Below are 15,856 nucleotides of genomic sequence, written 5' to 3' on the forward strand. Positions count from 1 at the left end.
ATAGGCAACTCCGGAGCAAGTGGAGTGCACAAATACCTTCCGCTGAACTGATAGCCTACTAGGAGAACTGTCATCCTGTCTATCGGGACCTGCGGGCATGAAATGAAGTGTCCCCAAGCAAAAGAGACGTCAGTACAAATAATGTACCGAGTATGTAAGGAATGAAAATCAGTAAATCATAGACATGAGAGAAACATGGAGTAAAAGACTCGACATGTAAGTCTGAATAGCTCTGTGAATCATTTAATATTATAATGTCATGCATATGCATATAAATGTCATACCATGCATAGGTATATGCGTTCATAACATCATCAAGCCTCTGAGGGCATCCCATCATATCATCTCGGCCACTGCGGGCAAATCATCAACGTATACCAACTGATCAGGTGGTGGTGCGTATATAATGCCTTAACCTTTTTCCATATCCCATATAAATATATATACATATATACGTGTATATAACGCCATCTGGTCATAGGTCAATGTACATGTATAAATGAATGCAATGCATGAGAAATATGTCAATAAAATCTTTCAGAATATCATAAGACCACTATGCCTTTGATTAATATCATGAAATAAACTTTATCAACTTGCGTATTTTTCCGAGACCCATAAACAGATGATAGAATAATAAGGCACATGGAGAATCAAGAATATAGACATCCCTAGTATTTCTATGAATAGAGTAATTTATAAAAGTTGCGTATTTGCTCGTTTCGTTTATATGGTACGAATCATGCCAAAAGGAAAGGAGGGATAGCCTTAACATACCTTAAATCCGTTGAGTTCTTAATACCTTCCAAGAAATTCTTCAAACAACTCAATTCAACCTACCACATCATAAGGAGATACAAAATCAGTGTTGAGTAAAGGCTAAGTCCTCAACTTAAACTTGTAGCTCGTTTACGTAAATTTGGGCAGCATCTCCTCTGGAACTAGGTCCTCCTCCAATATCATATACCAACAGCAACAAGAACACAATAATAACAACATGTAATAATCATTTTCTAACCTTATATCCATCACAATATACCACAAAATAGCCCACACGCCCTAATCACTTCATACATAAAACGACAACCAAAGTAGTATCAAACAACTTAAAAATATGTAACGACGAACGACCAGCTCACCATTTCGTCATTATATGGTGTTTATCTACACCATTTATCCTCCAAAAATCTATTAAACAGTAGAAAAATATACAGCCCAAAGGCAACCTAAAATAACCCACAAAACAGTCCACAAAACAGTCCACTACAAGTCAAATAACTCGAACTCACGGCTTTCGATCACCGTCCCGTGAGTTTTAACTATTAGGAAATGAATTTATCAACATTACTTGATATTTAAGAACTTAAATACATAAATTAGGAATTTTATTAACTATTAAATACATTCCAAAACTCAAACTACAAAGAAAAAGAGAGGTGATATAGCGATACTTACGTCGTAGGGATCGTTTTAATGTTATCGCTTCTTGATTCCGTACCCGAGATGATAATATTCTTTGAAACACTAGTAGAGAGCTCAAATACAGGTTCTATGGTGTTCTATGGTCGGGTTCTATGTGAAAATGATGAGAGAGATGAGTTAAGACATAGTTATCAACATTTGAAAAGTCAAAAAGTGCTAGCTTGGCACCCTCTCATTCGCCCATTTTCCGACGCTTATATCGTTTTATCCGGATGTCGTATGAATGAACGGTTAATTGCATTGGAAACTACATTCCAAGACCTTAAATTTTGTATATAATATGTCCCATAAAAACCTCATATAGCACATGAAATATATTTCTCAAAAAGCTTTATTACAGAGAAAATCCTTAGTCGATTTTTTCGCAACTTTAATCCGATTTTTTCTAAACTTCATATTTTCTATCCAAACATCATATATAGCTATATTATGACTTTAAAGTCATTTAAATCATGATTAACAAGTCTTTATTACGCCACCTTGGGACACACAGGGTATAACAAGCAGCTTCTGAGGAGGGGGAGCTCAGGCTTGAAAGGTACAAGAAGTACCACCCTTCTACTTTCAGTGGCTTCGCGTCAGAGGATGCCCAGGGTTTTCTTGAGGAGTGACACCATATCCTCCATACTAAGGGTATTGCGGAGTCTAGTGGGGTTGCTTTTACTACGTTCCAGCTTAGGGGAATAGCTTATCAGTAGTGGCGAATATATGAGTTGGGTAGTCCGACCGAGGCAGCTTCACTCACTTGGACTCAGTTCTCGAATATATTCTTGAGGGAGTATGTTCCCTAGAGTCTCAGAGATGCATAGCGCATGGAGTTTGAGCAGTTACGCCAGGTTTCTATGACCGTGTCGGAGTATGCGGTTCGATTAAGTGATTTGGCTAGGTATGTACCAACCTTGGTTGCTACTGTTAGAGAGCAGGTCCGTCGATTTATCGAAGGGCTCAACCCCATTATCAGATTTAGCATGGCCCGAGAGTTGGAGATAGACATCGCATACCAGCAGGTAGTAGGGATAGCTAGGAGATTTGAGGGTATATTGACTCGGGAGAGAAAGGAGAGGGAGTCCAAGAGGTCTCGAGAGTCTGGCACATATAGTGGTACCCGTGCCCCAGCTTCAGCTCGTCATGGTAGGGGCTATGTGAGTCACCCTTTTCATTCTGCACTTCCATCTTCCAGCGGTATTCTGGCCACTCTTAGACCTTAGGCTCTCTATTATGCACCGCCATTATCTAGTGTACCTTCTGCACGGGGTGCTTTCAGTGGTTAGTCCAGCTGATCAGGCCCGAGCCAGTCACAGCAGCCACATCCTCCGAGAACTTATTTTGAGTGTGGTGACACTCGTCATATGGTGAGGGATTGCCCCAGACTCAGGAGGGGTGAGCCTTCACAGACTACTCAGACTCAGGAGGGGTGAACCTTCTTATGACTAATCGAGATTGGGACATGATGGTACAAGGTTCATCATTATAATATCGAGCCATGATGCGAAGTTAGGTTGTCGAGCTCGAGCCCCAGAGACCGATTAAGATCGAGATCGAGTCAAGATCGAGCTCGAGACCAAGAGACCGATCAATACCGAGAACAGCCAAGATCGAGATCGGGTCAAGATCGAGATCGGGTCAAGATCGAGTTCGAGACCCAGAGACCGGCCAAGATTAAGATCGAGCCAAGAAACAAAAAAAACTGTTATAGCAGCAATTGGGGAGAGAATCTCAGCAGAAATCACGGCTCGAATCAAGAAAAAGCTTATTAATTAATCTATCATGGAATTCCCACTATGTATTTTTAATTATATCCAAAATAGGATTCCCCCACTATATTAAGAGTTGTTATCATTTGTAACAAAGAGACATTCACTCTGAGATATATAGCAAAGAGAGCAAATACTATCCTTTTTTGGGTTTTTGATATTTAGTCATATTGTTTCTTCTACCAATCGTTCTTCACTCAATTTGGAGGTGATAAAACTTGAAGGCTTAGGCCAACTAGTTCATTTGGTTTGTATTCATTTCTTTTATAACTAATTTCGATATTCATTTACATATCTTTCCCGATTTGTATCAATTTATATCACGTATCTTTAGAATTACGTATAAATTCAACTCCACCCGTTTTTCGGGTAAACAAAGTTTTAATACTCATTCTTCTTCTTCTTCATTATTCATCTTCTAATCTTCAATGTGATGCTCCTTTACGCATCAACTCTCTTAACCATTTAAGTAAGTAATTATTCCTGTCATAAGTTTAAGTTTTGTAATTCTTGTAATGCATAGACTTGTTCCAAATTAATGTGTTAACAACTATTTTTTTTTTTGACAGTTTAAATCTGGCACATAAAAATTGAAAGGATGTATATTTGTTGTTTTTTTATGTCTGATTGTTGGAAAATGTACTGCACTACTACCTCTTTTTCTGTATGTGTATACATTTATTTTTATTTCATTAGTGATTTTATTTTTAGCTTGAAAATTCTTTTTTAAATGAAAATTTTTCGAGGTGGCTACTTCTGATTCATTGTGCCGTATTTATTATATCATCATTACATAAATTTATGTAAAGATAGTATTTGAATATATGTTCGAAATTACTCTTTTATATATGTGAGAGGAAAATAAAGATTAAGGTAGTGATTTGGTGATGATAATCTGTGCAAATGCTTAATTTATTTAACATTTGAGTAGTTTTACTTTAAATTTAGTTTTATCTTTTTATATTCTATAAATTCAAGTGAGTTAGTCAATATCAATCATTTGACAACCGTAATAAAGTAGTAATATTAAGTGGGTGAAAACCTAAGATCTAGCGCTCTTCAATTAGGCTGTCATGCTTGGTCATTTTAGTTGGAAAAATAAGGTTGCAAGAATTGTAAGAACTGACCTCAATAATTAGCTTTTTAATGGCCACGTAAATGCAAACGATTTTTGAATGAACAATATTAAATTTCATTTGATTCTATTATAATTTTGTTGTCTTGACGTGTATAAGTTTTTTAATAACTTTCACAGGATAATACAAATCGTGTATGTAAAAAATGTGAATTACAAATTACATAGATGCCAAAAGTTCTGATCATGACATACAAGTTGAAATGTGAAAAATGAAACATATAATGTTTCAAAATAAAATATTAGGTATGAGATACACTTGTATTACATGTTTGGACCTAATAACATCAAAATTAATTTCATTACACATTGTCACATTGTACTAACCGGCTTCAACTTCATAGGGAATATGTCAAATAATGTTATATTAAAATTTCATGTTGCTCATCACACTCATGTATACTTTAAACAATAAAATTATTTTTAAAAATCTGTATTGATTAACATGAGATACACGTGCAGCGTCAAGGATCTAGTAAAGTATACTAAATTTGATTTAGTCTACATATTTAACAAATCTACTTAGTCAACTTGGTTCTTTCAACTCAAAGTCCAAAACAGAACCATAAGCTATAAGCCTGCAGACCCTTGACCTATGCGAAAATCTGCAAAACATTGTCAACATATTCTTTATTATTTATATAAATTTCCTGGTTAGTTACTGACTATGAGATTTTCTTTTTCCATTCTGATTTAGTTTGTAGTTTTTCTTACACGTGTTTTTATATAAGACATTTAAAATATTTTAGGAGCAGTAAGGCACTCCACGAACTGTTAAAACATATATAAGTAACTAATGCACAATTCAACATAAAATCATACTACGATAATTTTAGAACTTTACATCATTACTTCAAGTTATGGTTAAAGAGAATTGTTTTACACAGAAAAGGTGAAACAAAACAGAAAGAGATGGGAAGACAATAATGGTTTATTGAGTATCATACAAGCGTTTGAACACACCAAACCACATGCAAAGTCATATTCGTAACTAGACTTAAAAGGACCTTAGCTACATTCCTTGTGTCTTTATTTCCTTGTTTGTCTCTTTCCTTTTTCTTTTATTTGTAATTTTAATATAACTACAATAAAATTACACATTGATCCTCTCTAATTTTAAGGACAATTATTAAGTGCCATTGACAACCACGTTTTTCTCTTAGAATGTTAATTTAAGAGATCGTAGAGCTCATACAGAAAGTGAAGAAGCTTTCATGTTCTACCAATCGAGCATATTTGCCTTTTAACAAAAGAAGAAACAAAAAATTGATGTAATATGCTAATAACGTGATTTCTTTCTTCAATTCCAACCATGTCTTAAGTAAATAAGAGAACAAATTAAATACCTACTTTTTCGCAATTTTTTACTTACTTAGAAGAAAGAGAACTTGGGTGTCATTAATGAATTGGATTTCGACTTCCATAACTATTATCATGCGATTTAATCGGCCTAACATTTTTTGTGGGAATTCGATTAGCATTCAGTTTGATATCGTAACCTGATTTTCGATTCATCCCAATCGCCAGTTCTACTTGCCAAAAATTAGCCCATATATTGGAAATTAAAGAGAATTTAGGAACATAGTTGTATAAAATAGCCTATATATTGGAAATTAAGGAGAATTAATGAACATAGTTCATAGTTGTATTTGTCTTTGTATAGGAAGGGGACATTCTACTTGTTACCATGTCCCTACCAACTTTGACCTTCCTTTCCTTTCCTTTCCTTTAAGTTAAACTCTTGCGAGGTGTTACTACATTTTCACTTCGTAGTTCAAACTCACCACGTGAATATTTTTTTTTCAAAGTACTCCATATATTCAATCTGGTAGTTGATGGGGGAGAGAAGGATCACTCATTATTTATATGAATTTAACTTATGGTACTATCGTTTGCAATACAATGAACTTTTAATTTAAACTATCAGTATAATTTAACATGTTATAGCAAGTTATATAATTATTGTTTTATTGTCTCATCTCTAATTCTACTTACCTGAAGTAATCTTTTAATAGATTTGATAATGTAAAATTTTAATAGTATATATTGAAAATGAAATCTCTCTTTATATGTGTAAGTCTTCACCGTAGTTGTTTACCCGAAAAATCGGAAAACATTGAATTTAGGTGTGGTTCTAAGGATACGTAAATTCCTTATGATACAAAAATGACAATACCTGTATTTTGTTATAAAAGGGGAATAATCAATAGGAAGGCTCAATGAACAACATGAACTCTTGATGTATCTTGGGGAAGATGAGTCTATTGCAGTCTATACCCCCTTTTTATAATAGAGGGTCACTACTTTATCTATAACAACATAATAAAATAATGCATATAGTGGAGGACCCATGATGGTTTGTCTCTTCCATGATTCCTGCCAAGATTCTCTCCCTTGGTGCGGTTATGATGGCTTTTGTCGGCGGGCTCGGCACTGACTCGAGCTTGGTGTTAGGTCAAACCCCCGGTCTTGGTCTGAGCCCGTTCTGCCTTGGGCATCGATATTCGGGGCCTTTGTCGGTCGGAGTTGCCTCGTAATTCGATTCGGATACGGGCTCGATAATGATACCGAGTTTTGTCGTCGATCGGTCTTATAGCTCGAAACTCGACGCCCTTACTCCGGAATTCGTCCGAGCTTGATATGTGGATACCCTTCGATCGAGACGTCATTGTCTTGGTCAGTCTTTATGATCGAGAATCGGTTTTGACCGTACACAAATAGTTCCCTCGTTTCTCGGAAAGGATGTGGCGAGAAGCGATATGATTTCTCTACGGCTCGATCAAATTTGTGTCGACGTTCCTATCGACCCCGATCATGACGTATGCGATAACTGTCCCATCGGTTCGGTATTATCGAGACTTTTAATGTGTGTCAGATGGTGGTCGGCCACTGCTAATACCGAATCGTCATGCCTTAGCCTATAAATAGTCTTTCCAAACAATTTTTACCATTTCTCTTCTTTCAAATTTTTTTATTTATCCTCTCTATTTCGCTGCTTCAGGGCCGCTTATACCAGATTTTTGGTGCCGTCCCTTCTTTCACCTTCCATCGCATTCTTAACTTTCCTATCAATGGTGAAAACTTCCAAAATCGTACCTCAGAAGGAGAAAGCTTCTTCCTCACGACTATTTGATGATAAGGCATCGGCGGAGCAGCCCATTTATGACTATGTTCCTGGCCCTTGTATTTTGAAGACTGATTTTAGGGTGGAGAATCCTTCATCTGTTCCGGGTCGATGTGAGCACGTATCGATATATATGTGCTCTACAACGGAGGATCATCTCGAGGCCGTCAGAAAAGATTGCAACTGGGGTCCCGAGGTTGTGTTGCAAATTCCATCCTCCGATAAGAGCGTCACTACTTATGTGGAGGAGTTTTTAAGTGTTTATACTTATCCCTTCACATTGGGGCCCGTTGACCCGGTGATTATCGATTTCTGCAAAAGATACCAGGTCACTCTTAGCCAAATTCATCCCTCTTTATGGCGTATAGTGATCTTGTTGCGCTTCTTTTCTATCAAAGCCGGGGGGTGGATTTTTCTCTGAACCATCTCATACGACTGTACCGGCCTCAGATTTTTCGAGGACTAATTAGACTTCATCATCGAGCATCGAAGGCTTTGAGGTCGAGCATCGATGAAGACAAGGATCGAGGTTGGATGGGTCGATATATTCGAGTGAGGACCCGTGATATTATTCCGGAGGAGAAGATGTCGTTCCCTGAAGAATGGAATTTTGATCGTAAGTGATTCTTGTTTTACCTTTCATGTCTTTTTTTTAGATTTTTTCTGATGTACTTCCCTGATGTCCAGCTGCCCCTTGGATACCACAAGTTGTGCCTGACCTCGAGGACTGGGTTCGGAAGTTAGCCTCGAGCTCCTCTTATGCCGAACGCACTTGGCGTGATTTGGCAAAAAGAAGATGGGAGGCCAAGAGTCATGGTGAGGTTTGCTTCCTGTTTTCTTCGAAGTGTTCTGCGCGTTCTTTTTGTTACCGATTTTCTTCGTGCAGGCGTAACCAGGGATGCCGCTCTGAGGCCTTCGAGCGGTGAAGAAGGAAACAAGTCCCTGGTTCTCAAACAGGGGAAAGATAAGAAGCGAAAAGCTTCCTCTCGGTCAGAGGACCCGAAACCCAAAACCCGAAGGGTGAGGAGAAAAGCAATCGCCTTTTCGATGGACTCGGTCCAATGACTGAGAGAATAAGGAGAAGAAGATAGCTCTTCGGCTTTGGTAATTCGATATACGGAGGCAATCGAGGTTGCTAGAGCTCCCGAGCCGATGGCAGTTGTGCCTGTCGGGGTTGGTTCTGAAGACCTGAGTCTCGACCGGAGTGCTCCGAGTGATTTGCTCGGGGCTATGACAATGGGTCATTCGCCTTCTCTTCCATCTTTTTTCGAGGAGGCGTTAAAGGAAGCTCGAGAGTTGAAAACTCCCGATATTGGCGCTGGCTCTGGTACAGGGGATCCTTTTAGGGATTGTTTTACTGGGGTCGACGATGGGTCCGATATCGGTGATGCTTCTCTTTTATTAGAGGAGGCTCAGCGTTTCATTACTCGGGTAATGATTCTTCCACACTTGATTTCTTTGTTCTTTTCCATACTTGACTCCTGTTTCTTACTGTGCATGCTATTAATAGGTTTCGAGTCGATCTTAGCCAGTGTGAGACCGAGCTCCGGAAGGTCTCAGCTGAGAGAGATGCCCTGCGGCTTCTTTGGGCCAAAAGGACGAGGCTATAAAGGATCTCCAAGCGGATTTGGCTAAGGTTCGTGAAGAAGGGGTCGAGCTCGATAAGCAGGTGAGCCTCCTTCTATTAAAGTATGGGTCTGCTTCAACTGTGGAAGTTAATCCTTCGTTGTCTCAGTTTCAGCAAAATATCGAAAAGATCGGGTTGCTTCGATAAGAAGTCGATCAAATCTGTGTTGTATGCAATCGCTGGAAGGAGACCATCGACCGCCTCGCAGCGGAAAAAGAAACCATCTCAACACAATTATTATCGGCCGACGTTCAACTTCGAAGTGTCAAGCAAAAGGGTTTGGTTCAAGCTATGAAGATTGATGAGCTTGAAACACGACTTGCTGAGGCTAAGGCGGAGGTTGAGTCATCGAAAATCTTGGCGGATAAGTCCATTGCCATATATCGGGCTGATGCCGAGGCTGCTCAGATGCAGGCCCGAGAAGCGGCGAAGACCGCCGATACTCGAGCTCATTGGGTTGCCGAGCTTGCCAAGTGTAGGTCTCGGAGGGAGACCCTCGAGGAGATACACGCTCGAGGTTTCGACCTTACCGATGAGATAAAAGCGGCAAAAGAATTAGAAGCGGAAGCTGAAGCCTTGGCTTCTGATGATGATGATGATGATAATGATGGTAGCAAAAGCGGATCTGAGGAAGGGGAAGAGCTCGACCAAGAAGCTTAGTTTCTAGCTCTTCATGTTTGTAAATTAATTGCGTAGGCAATTTTGTACACGCGCGCGCGCGCGCGCGCGCGCACACACACACACACACACACACACACACACTATATATATATATATATATATATATATATATATATATATATATATATATATAAAACAAGGCATTTTTGACCCCGTAGTCTATGATCGATCAAATTTGTAGCCCCTAGGTTTGCTTGTTGAGTCGATGATTCAAACTCTGAAGGAACATACTCCGCAGGTGTAGTGTAACGATTGAGTTAATGTAAACTCAAAATAAAAGTAGCATATCGGCCGTCGAGTGAATGTTTTCAAACTTGCAATAAAGGTAGCCCGTAGGCTTAATAGTCGAGTGAGTGTTTCGAACTCGAGATAATGTGGCCCGTGGGCTTAATAGTCGAGTGAGTGTTTCGAACTCGAAATAAAGGTAGCCCGTAGGATTAATGGTCGAGTGAGTGTTTCGAACTCGAGATAAAGGTAGCCCGTAGGCTTTATAGTCAAGCGAGTGCTTCGAACTCGAGATAAAGGTAGCCCGTAGGCTTAATGGTTGAGTGAATGTATCGAACTCGAGATAGTGTAGCCCGTGGACTTAATAGTCGAGTGAGTGTTTCGAACTCAAGATAATGTAGCATGTGGGCTTAATAGTTGAGTGAGTGTTTCGAACTCGAGATAAGGGTAGCTCGTAGGCTTAATGGTCGAGTGAATGTATCAAACTCGAGATAATGTAGCTCGTAGGCTTAATAGTCGAGTGAATGTATCGAACTCGAGATAATGTAGCCCGTAGGCTTAATAGTCGAGTGAATGTATCGAACTCGAGATAATGTAGCCCGTAGGCTTAATAATTGAGTGAGTGTTTCGAACTCGAGATAAGGGTAGCCCGTAGGCTTAATGGTCGAGTGAATGTATCAAACTCAAGATAATGTAGCCCGTAGGCTTAATAGTCGAGTGAATGTATCGAACTCGAGATAATGTAGCCCGTAGGCTTAATAGTCGAGTGAATGTATCGAACTCGAGATAATGTAGCCCGTAGGCTTAATAATTGAGTGAATCTTAATTCTGGCCTCACAATAAATCTCAAGTCATTGTACATGTGTTTATGTTTTGCGCCTATGTTCGGGCCGATCTACATGAGCATGGTTCGTTTTGACCATTTGGCTCTTACAATATTTCCTCTTGGAACCCTATTGTTGTGAAATGACTTTTCCTGTATCTGAATTTGATGTATTTGAGGCCCTGATCCCCCCTGGTATTCGAGGTCGATTGGATAGAGGCCTCGGATACTGTTTAAAAGTGCATCGCAATCGATGGTTGCCTCATTAAAAACCTTGCCAAAAAATCCATTTGGGATGAAACCGGTCTAAGAGAAAAAGAGTGGAGCACGTGCTTTTAAGCGAAAGATCCATCTCAACTTTGTGGTGTGGGTTCAAAGGCTCTGGATGGTTTAGCGATCGACTCCACATAGCAACATTTAGCTTTTGTCCGGAATTTCTGCAGGGGTTAGTTAAATAAATGTGGGAAGTTCGTACCTTAGCAGTAGTACCGTTTTAGATGTGATACATTCCAACTGCTTGATAGCTGTGTGCCGTTTATGATGCCGAGCCTGTATGATCCTTTTCCGACGCCCTCGAGCACCTGATATGGTCCCTCCCAATTCGGTCCTAATTTCCCTTCGTTTGGATTCCGGGTATTGATAGTGACTTTCCTTAATACTAAGTCCCCGGGTTTGAAATGGCGAAGCTTAGTTCTTCGATTATAATACCTTTCGATTCGTTGCTTTTGGGCGGCCAATCGGATGAGGGCAGCTTCTCGTCCTACGTCCGATAATTCAAGGCTGGTGTTCATGGCCTCGTTATTTGATTTTTTCCGTCATGAATCAAAATCTGGGACTAGGTTCACCGACTTCGACCGGTATCAATGCTTCGGAACCATACACTAAGGAGAATGGGGTTGCCCCCGTGCTGGATTTTGACGTTGTCCGGTATGCCCAAAGGACTTCGGGCAGTATTTCTCTCCATTTTCCCTTGGCGTCGTTCAACCTCTTCTTTAGGTTTTGAAGAATAGTCTTGTTCGTTGATTCAGCCTATCTGTTCCCACTGGGGTGGTATGGCGTTGATAGTATCCTTTTTATTTTGTGATCTTCGAAGAATTTTGTGACTTTGCTGCCAATGAATTGCTTCCCATTATCACATACTATTTCGGTGGTTATCCCGAATCGGCATATGATATGATCCCAAATAAAGTCTATAACTTCCTTCTCTCTTATTTTCTCGAACGCTTGCGTTTCAACCCATTTAGAAAAATAGTCAGTCATAAATAAAATGAATTTGACTTTACCTGGGATCGATGGCAGAGGGCCGACGATGTCCATTCCCCATTTCATGAACGGCCATGGGGATAGGACCGAGTGAAGCTGCTCTCCGAGTTGATGGATCATTAGCGCAAACCTTTGACATTTATCACATTTACGAACAAATTCTTTCGCATCTTTGCTCATATTAATCCAATAGTATCCTGCTCTGATCACTTTTCGAACTAATGTGTCGGCGCCGGAGTGATTCCCACAAGTGCCCTCGTGTACTTCCCGGAGGATGTAATTGGTATCTCCCGGACCTAAGCATACTGCCATTGGTCCATCGTAGGTCCTTCGATATAGTGTTTCGTCAGTGTCCAACATAAATCGAGCAGCTTTTGTTCGTAGGGTCCTGGAATCTTTACGATTTGACGGGAGCTTTCCGTTTTTTAAGTATTCAATAAACTTGTTTCTCCAATCCCAAGTTAAAATAGTAGAATTTACTTAGGTGTGCCCATCTTCGATTATCGATTTTGAAAGTTGAACGATAGTCCCCGAGCTTAAATCATCTACCTCGATCGACGATCCCAAATTCGCAAGAGCATCGGCCTCATTATTCTGTTCTCGTGGAATATACCGTAGAGTCCATTGTTTGAAATGGTGCAAAGTGATAAGCAGTCTATCCAAATACCTTTGCATTCTACCTTCTCGGACTTCGAAGGTTTTGTTTACTTGACTCACCACCAGCAAAGAGTCACAATGCGCCTCGATGACTTCTGCTCCCAAGTTTCTAGCTAGTTCGAGACCTGCAATCATGGCTTCATACTCGGCCTCATTGTTAGTTAACCTGATAGTTTTAATAGCTTGCCTAATAATGTTGCTCGTGGGGGGTTTCAAAACTATGCCTAGCCCGGACCCCTTTACATTCGAAGCCCCGTCTGTAAAAAGTGTCCATACCCCTGAGGATATACCTGATTTCAGAAGGAGTTCTATTTCGATTTCGGGTACGAGGGTTGGCGCAAAGTCGGCCACGAAGTCTGCTAAAATTTGAGACTTGATGGTCGTACGGGGTTAATATTCGATATCGTACCCGCTGAGTTCGATGGCCCATTTGGCCAATCGGCCTAACAGTTCGGGCCTATGTAAAATATTACGGAGTGGGTAGGTGGTTAATACACTTATGGGGTGACATTGAAAGTACGGCCTTAACTTTCTGGAGGCGCTTACTAGCGCAAGTGCTAATGTCTCTAAGTGCGGATACCTTGTTTCAGCTTCTCCTAAGGTTCGACTTACGTAATAAACAGGAAATTGCGTACCTTGCTCCTTTTGAACTAAGACACTGCTAACGGCGACTTCCGATACCGCCAAGTATAAGTACAGTTTTTTGCCTATTTTTGGAGTGTGAAGCAGTGGTGGGCTCGATAGATATCGTTTTAATTCCTGCAACGCTTGCTGGCATTCTGATGTCCAGGCGAAGTCGTTCTTCTTTTTAAGTAGGGAGAAAAATTTGTGACTTCAATCTGATGATTTTGAAATGAACCGTCCTAAGGCTGCAATTCTTCCCGTTAACCTTTGTACAGCTTTCACGCTGTCCACGATGGTAATGTCTTCGATGGCCTTGATTTTGTCGGGGTTAATCTCGATTCCCCGATTTGACACCATGAAGCCGAGGAACTTGCCCGAACTGATCCCGAAAGCACATTTCTCGGGGTTGAGCTTCATGTTGTATTTCCTAAGAATCTCGAATGTTTCCTGCAATAGGTCAAATGGTCTTCTGCGCGCAGGGATTTAACTAGCATGTCATCAATATAGACTTCCATTGATTTACCTATTTGTTCTTCAAACATTTTATTTACTAGGCGTTGATAAGTAGTTCATGTATTTTTTAGTCCGAAGGGCATTACGTTATAGCAATATGTTCCATATTGGGTCACAAATAAAGTCTTTTCCCGGTCGTCCGGGTTCATCTGAATTTGATTATACCCAAAATAGGCGTCGAGAAAAGTGAGGATCTCGTGGCCAGCCGTGGCATCGATCATGCGATCGATGTTGGGCAGTGGAAAGGAATCTTTGGGGCATGCCTTGTTCAAATCTTTATAGTCCACACACATTCTAAGTTTGTCCCCCTTTTTAGGCACTACAACCACATTGGCTAATCATTCGGGGTATTTTACCTCCCGAATGGACCCTATTTTGAGAAGTTTGGTTACCTCATCCTTTATGAATGCGTGCTTTCCCTCGAACTGGGGTCTTCTTTTTTGCTTCACCGGTCTGAACCTAGGGTCCAAGCTTAGCTGGTGCGTCGTTATGTCCGGCGGGATCCCTGTTATATCTAGATGGGACCAGGCAAAACAGTCTATATTATCAATAAGAAATCGAATGAGTTTCTTCCTCAATTCGGGGATCAAACCCATCCCCAGGTATACTTTTCGCTCGGGCCAGCGTTCTATCAGTATGATTTGCTCCAGTTCCTCAATCGCTGATTTGGTGGCATCGGAATCATCGGGGGTTACGAAGGATCGAGGGATCCATCGATCATCATCTTCTTCAATGTTCTGCTTACCTGACTAGGTCGAAGCCGATGTCTGTGATTGCTATTTGGCGTTATGTTCTTCGATTGTATCTCCTTCTGAACCCGTTCCTTTTATCGGTGAAGATGAAGATATTGATTTTGCTTCCTCGACGGCAAACATTTCCTTTGCGGACGGTTGTTCTCCGTACACTGTTTTGACACCTCCCGATGTAGGGAATTTGAGGACCTGGTGTAGGGTCGAAGGTACAGCTCTCATGATGTGGATCCATGGCCTTCCGAAAAGGGCGTTATATCTCATATCGCCTTCGATCACGTGAAACTTTGTTTCCTGGATGGTTCCGGCCACGTTTATTGGTAGGGTTATCTCGTCTTTGGTGGTTTCACATGCCATATTGAATCCGTTTAGAACCAGAGTTGCGGGTACGACCTGGTTCTGCAGGCCGAGCTGTTCTATGACCCTCGATCTGATGATATTGGCCGAGCTACCTGGATCAATTAACACACGCTTAATTTTAGTTTTATTCATGAGTACGGATATTACCAGTGCATCGTTATGGGTTGGATGATTCCCTCTGTATCTTCATCATTGAAAGACAAAGTCCCTATGGGTGTGTAATCTTGAGTTCGAGATCGTTTTTCCCTCACAATCGATGTTTTTAGTGCGTTTAAGCACTGGTCCCTGAGGGGTATCGACGCCGCCGACGATCATGTGAATGACATGTTGCGGTTCTTCTAGCTCGTTTTGCTTGCCGAAGTCCTTGTTCTTGAACTAATTCTTCGCCCTATCACTCAGAAATTCCCGAAGGTGCCCTTTGTTAAATAAGCGGGCTACTTCCTCTCTTAATTGCCTGCAATCTTCCGTTCTGTGGCCATGGGTGCCATGATATTCGCACATTTGATTGGGATTCCTTTGGGCAGGATCGGTCTGCATGGGTCGAGGCCACCTGGTCTCTTTGATGCGTCCGATGATCGATACGATGGCGGATGTATCGATGCTGAAGTTATATTCCGATAATCGAGGAACTTCTATAGGATCGGCATATTTATCAAAGCCGCTCTTACTCATAAGTCCCCGAGAATTTTGCCCCCGATTAGTCCTTCGGTTGTTCCGAACCGTATCACGTGCTGAACCGTTATCCATTCGATTTGTGACGTATGGTTGGTATCGGTCTCTGTTCCTCGAGAAAAGGTTTTTGTATGATTTTTTTTTGAATCAAGCCCTTTTATCATCGG

Source organism: Nicotiana tomentosiformis, chromosome 2 (genome assembly GCF_000390325.3).
Source record: "Nicotiana tomentosiformis chromosome 2, ASM39032v3, whole genome shotgun sequence".
Taxonomy (NCBI): Eukaryota; Viridiplantae; Streptophyta; class Magnoliopsida; order Solanales; family Solanaceae; genus Nicotiana; species Nicotiana tomentosiformis.